The following is a 6331-nucleotide window of genomic DNA, read 5'->3' as shown; positions in this document are numbered from 1 at the left end:
TTTTTTTTTGTTAAAATTTTCCCAAAAAAAAAAAAATGGGGGGGCCTGAAATAAAAAAAAAAAAAAAAAAAAAAGTAAGAAAAAAAAAGTATACATATATACACACACACACAACCTCCTGCAGTGGCAGGGTAACATAATTTAATCCTCAGGCCAAATGAAAAAACTCTGTATCTGGATACCTCTGCCGAGTATGCAAGTTTGGCATTTTATCTGAGCATGAAGTTGGTGGCCCATGTCCCTCTGTTTTCATTTTCTCATGTGTTCTACTTTATATCCCAACTATGACTGTATTCAGCAGCACACATTAGTGACTTCCAAATCACCAGCTCATATTTAGTCCCTATTTTCAACTGCACACTAGAGACCTGCACCTATTCCACAAATAGAAAGAATCCAAATGTTTTCCCCTAGGCTCCTGCTTAGGATTTCATTATTAATTATATTTGAAGGTTATACAGTTAAAATGCTAAGTTTTTATTTGAACGTTTATATTAAGCTGCTGAGATTTCTAGCAGCTTAGCAGCATTATTACTGTGTAAAAGAATAAGCTTCTTAAATTCTGCATGCAGGCCTCTCATCTAAAATGAAAGATTTTAGAAAGGCCCTGAAAGGTAACACTGAGCTAACGATGCTCTTTAAAACTAAGACCTCCAAGACTGATCACGTGGAACTCTGTATCAGTTATGAATCCCCTTGACCTCACGCCCTTTTACATGTTCTGCCAACAGTGCCTGAACTGAAATAATGTTTAGCAAAAAGGTGCTTCCAGAAGATATACCTCAGACTCATTGGTAGTTACAATTCATGACATGGATTTACTATTTCCAATGCAAGAAGACCTTTAAATATTTGTCAGAAAATCCCAGAAGACTGTATCTTGGTATTTTCTCCAGAGATAATCAAGGTTAGGTACAAGAGTCATCCATCAATGGGGGATATTAAGATAATGAATTTTTTTTTCAGGCACAGATGTTGGCAGACAGACCAGACAACCTCAGCAAAAGCAGGTCTATGCCAACCAACTGCTACCTCACAACACAAACTGAGACTCCAAAATGTTCCAACAGTTGGCCAAATTTAGAATTTAGATATATGCTAACATAAATCCAGAACACTGACACCTGTATAAAAATCTAGGGTTATTTCTGATTTATGATTGCATAAGAGAAGATAATTTGTTTCACTTGGCATATTTCATCTCCAGTGCTGTTCTTTAAACAATGGATAGAAGTCAAGAATTAGATCCTTAAGGGGTCAAGTGATGAAAAAATCAAAACAAAATTGTTTGTGCAAAATAAGGACACATTTTTTTCAAATATATATTTTATATTTGTTAACGATAACAAGAAAAGCACCATCTTTCAACATATGTCACAGGCTGATTTTTAACCTGATTATTTTTTTTTACCCTTTGTCTCTTGGTGCAGCTCACGTAGACCTTCCCTCTTGTAATTTTTTGTCCATGCTTTTGATTCTGATCTACAGAAAGGTTCATGTTCCCAGGTCAGCTTCAAATTTCACAGCTGAACCTATCTACTTGTAAATCTGTATAATCACCTCAAGAGTTACCACTGTTTACTTCTTTCCTTTAAAAGATTCTTGCCAGTCTGGAGCACCAAAGGTACTCCTTTGTAACCAGGACGAGCTCCAGAATCGAAATTAATGCCGTGGGGTTACCTTTAACAGAAAATAACCCATCCAGTTTGAAAAATGAATGCCCCTTCAAAAAAAGATGTTGATTCTCATATCTTGATGAACTAGTTTAAAAACACACCAAACCATGCCCTCTTCACGAAATTGTAGCATGCCTTGTAGCAGATAACACTGAGTCAGAGCAAAGGTTGCATTATTGCAACTACCCAGCAGTTACAACTGGATTATTGCCTTGAAATCCATCTCTTGGAAAATATTACTGGAAATATTAAATAACAATGTACTTCATACACTCAGAGCATGTTACATTGCTCAGACTCTATACGGATTTTAACTAATTAATGGCAACTAGTTAAACAGGAATGTTAAATTATGTTTAAACCTTAAGGCATAGCAAAACAACAGTGCATTTAATTCCCATTTAAATAAATGTATAGAAAGGGCTTTATGGATGTTCCTCCATGTAAAACTAACAATGAAAAGAACAGATAAGTTACTTAAAATTTCAATAAAAGTCCTTCCAAATTTGCGATGCCAAGAATATTGAGGGGCATCAGGGTGCACCTTCTAAGCAAGCCAGAATCCACACAAATCATCATTTTTACTGAAAAGCACAAAACGTTGGGCCCTCGTCCGTGCTCTCTCATGTATTTTGAAAGGAGCCACACACACACGTCTCATGTCTTTTGAACACTGTCAGGAAGTTGCCTGAGGACAGCCTAAGTTTCAGCGTAACTGTTGCAGAGACCTCATCTTGGGTGCCAAGTTTCAGCCTGGAGTGAATTTTTAACAGTCAAGTTATAGACCCGTGAAAACAGGGGCTTACAGTTGAACTGCTGACAAACTCTTAGCTATAGCAGTGCACACGGCGCCAATAATAGACAAAACTGCCCCGTTTTATAGCACACAGAAAGGCTGGAATTCAGCTGTTATCAGGGATAATAATAAACTTCTGCTGATGACTCAGGCTCTCGGCCTCAGATTTACATTCCCTCTGTCACTAAGAGTTTTTAAGTTAAACAATTTTACATGAAAATGCAATAAACAACATTTATATTACTGATGGCTTTTGTTCCGACTGCTCTCGCACTGAAGTACCACACAGCCTTCCACCCCCTCTCTGCCTCCCTGCCACTGGATCTGGGCACCAACCCACTCACTCCTTGGACAAGCAGCCAGGACAAGCCCAGAATGGCCTGTGGCACCTGGCCTAGTCCCATGCCAGCTGCCAGATCACAGTGAGGGGAGAGGTTTGCACACCGAGCACTGCCTGCCTCCGTTCCCCCCACACTGCAGGGCAGCTCTCCATCCTCTTTCTCCAGAATGCAAAGGACAAGCAGTGCACAGAAACATTAATAGACTTTTTTGTCTTTTCCCCTCCAGAATACCTCAATGAGCATTCATCAAGCTACCTCAAGGGGAAAAAAAAAAAAAAAAAAAGAAAAAAAAGGAAAAACACAACCAACCAAAACTGTAACTTAATAATGTATTCTAGCTCTTCAGTGTTTCCTTCTGCTAAAGAGCAAGGTTAGATATGGAAAAACTAGACAAAAAAGGAGCCTTGCTTCTCAGGCAACAGACACTTGAGTGGTAAAAAACCCATCCAGTCTAGAGGACGTAAAAGGTCTCACAGAGTTCTCACCCAAGTTGTCCCCAGTCACTGGCACACAGAAACTAGCTATTCAGAGAACTTCTTAAGTACAACTTACCACTCCTCTGAAGTTTCCTTTCCTCCAGAAAACTATTCTTCTAAGGAGTTAAATTACATCAGTGACCACCAAGTTTAAATTTATCTGCTCAGTATCTGTATTTTACTTTTTAATCCATCTCTCAGGAACAGTTTTTATGGCATTTGAATTTTTTTCTGTCTTAAATGACTCTATTTATTTCCCAGCAGCTGGTGTCAAAAAAGTTGTTGTTTTCTTTAAATATTACTCTTAAATAAATAAAATCTGTTTTCATATAATGTAAAATTAGTTTTGCCTGCTGTGAGTTTGTGGCATTATGAAGTGATCATTTTTCCCATGAATTATTCAAAATGAGGATTAAAAAAAGGAAAAGAAAAAGATGACGGACAATAGAATCCATTCAATTTGTATAAATGCAGCAGTCACACTAATAGTTCACTATGTGCAGCACAGATGAAACACTTTTTCTTTGTCAAATGTAGCCACTAACCTTAATTTAGTATTTCAGAGAGAGCTAGTGAGAGAGATTTATTTCTTTCTTCTTTGTCCCCCTGTGACCTATCCAGTGGTGCAAATTAGATGTCTTTTTTTTTTTTTTTTGCTAGTGAGATATCAATATTTTAGACAACAAGTTTTTGGCTTCTTATCCTCAATACTGTGGCTCAACTGGCCCTTGATGGCCTTTAAACTTTCTTTCTTTTTTAATTTTAACCTATTCTTTGTTTAAACCTCCGGTTTCACAGTGTCTCTCTGTCTTTTATGAAAAACTATTAGAATTGTTAACATTTCCTCTGGAGTCTTCGTATTACGCTGTCTTTCAGAACTGCCGTAACTGCACAGCTGTAATTATTCTCACTTTGAATTCTGACTGTCTTATTTGGAAAGGAATGAAGGGTGGGGATTTTAACAAATCATTCAGGCTCCCCAAGGCACATGGTATCTCACCGAATCTACTACGAATTTTTAAGGTGGAGGGGCTTACAGACTGAACGTATAGATAAACTGCTAACACATAAAATGTGGTTTTCATCAAGAAGAGTGACAAATTGTAGTAAGTTTGTGGGTGGAAAAAATAAAAAATATGCTTCTTCAAATGTTTTTTTTACTAAGAACTTCCTTGTAAAGGTCTCTTCTCTCAAAAACAAAATGCTTTCAACAAGTTTCAGAATATAGCTACTGAATAAAGTACCAGTCTAGGGCTAAAAGAGTAGGCTTGAGATTCATGAAATTTATCTGTCATTACAACACAGATATCATTTAAATTGTATTTTAACTTCTCCAACTCTACATTGTGGTGATTAAAATATTTGTATCACAATAATGCCCAGAGAGTTGGATCAGAAACAACAATCCTATGTGCACGACATAGAAAGCAGGAGTCCCTACCCCAAGTACTTTCAAGAGGGATAACATTAACATGCCACACAATGTTCATCAAAAACACCATCCTCCACTATGTCATCCTTTGAACAGGAAGAAGTGTTTAGAAAGGCAGTGGAGTTCTTTGTGGGAGAAGGAGACTGGGTGGAGGGTTGTTTTAATTATCAGGGTGAGTGTCCCTTAGAATACAGTGCAAATGGATCTAAATGAAAAACCTGGACCTAAACATTGGAATCTTGAACTATTTGCTCTGAATAGAATCATAAAAAGGATGAGTGTTTCTTGCAGCAAAGGTATGTTGATTCCAAAGTCCTTCCGCAATAAAACAGAAACACGTCTGTTGTGAATTAAAAGCAAGCATAGGATGAAGTGTAGTCACCAGTGTCCCAAATTCCATTATCCGATAGCTACAAGCCATTACTCTTTTTTCCAATTTAATTTTTTTTAAGTAGGTCATTCTTGTATACTCTAATTCATTTCTTTTAGCCACCAAGGCCAACCCAATTTTGGCCAAGTCTCCATGCCCTTGAGACAAAATCAAATCCACACATTCATTTTATACAAGGTTAAAATATTCCTAGACATACAACTATGATCCAAATTTTGCAAATTTCTGTACACTAGACAGAAACAAACACACTTTGTGAATACTGCTTGCAGAGCCCTTCAACATTTTTAATTTGGAGACTAATGTAAATGGTAAGTATTTCTGGCTTACTACACAAAATAGAGTGTTTAAAGTGCAAAACGTCAAGACCTGATAGAAAATAAAATCATGCCTCAAGCTATCTGAAAGGAACACTGAGATGTTTACAGGAGTCATCAATCTCCCACCTACAGAGTAGCACAGCCACCTCATCAGCACCTACAACTCTGCAGTACTTTGAGGATTTCCCCTCTAGATTCCCTTCATGAACTTCAGAAAATGAAAGAAGAGACCAAGTGAAGAAACCCAAGCTTTACTTTAAGCTTTAGTACAAACAGGAGGAGATTGTGGGAGTACTGTATCAACACCCACAGAGCACATACATATACTTTATGTAAGACAAAAGAAGAATTCAGATCCAACATAAAGTTTTGTAAGAAATCCCACAAGCATTTTGACAGATTAAAGTTCCAGTTAGAGACCTTCAGTATGGCATACCTTTAAGAAAAAGGAACACACACTGTACCCACGGGATTGGGCATGGGTGCATGTGCAGTGTGGGTGCAGGTGGGGCATGCTAGACCGTGAAAAACAGTGATTCTGAAAAGGATTTGGTGGTCACAACAAATAAACAAGTGAACATGAACACCCAGTGCAATGTAGCAAAGATGGTAATGGAATCTCTGGAGGCATAAACAGGAGGTAGCGGATAGGCTTGGGAAGGCATTTTTGCTGTCTTTGTTGCATTGTTTTCTAGAGGGATTTTCAATTGGGTGAAGAAAGGCATAACAAGAACCAGAGTCTGGAGTGGGAAGGGAAGGAAGGAGGGAGGGAAAGAAGGAGGGAAGGAGGGAGGGAAGGAGGGAGGGAAGGAGGGAGGGAAGGAAGGAGGGAAGGAAGGAGGGAAGGAAGGAAGGAAGGAAGGAAGGAAGGAAGGAAGGAAGGAAGGAAGGAAGGAAGG

This window comes from Chaetura pelagica, unplaced genomic scaffold (assembly GCF_000747805.2).
Source record: "Chaetura pelagica isolate M959 unplaced genomic scaffold, ChaPel_1.0 scaffold65, whole genome shotgun sequence".
Classification (NCBI taxonomy): Eukaryota; Metazoa; Chordata; class Aves; order Apodiformes; family Apodidae; genus Chaetura; species Chaetura pelagica.
This window is presented reverse-complemented; position numbering follows the sequence as displayed.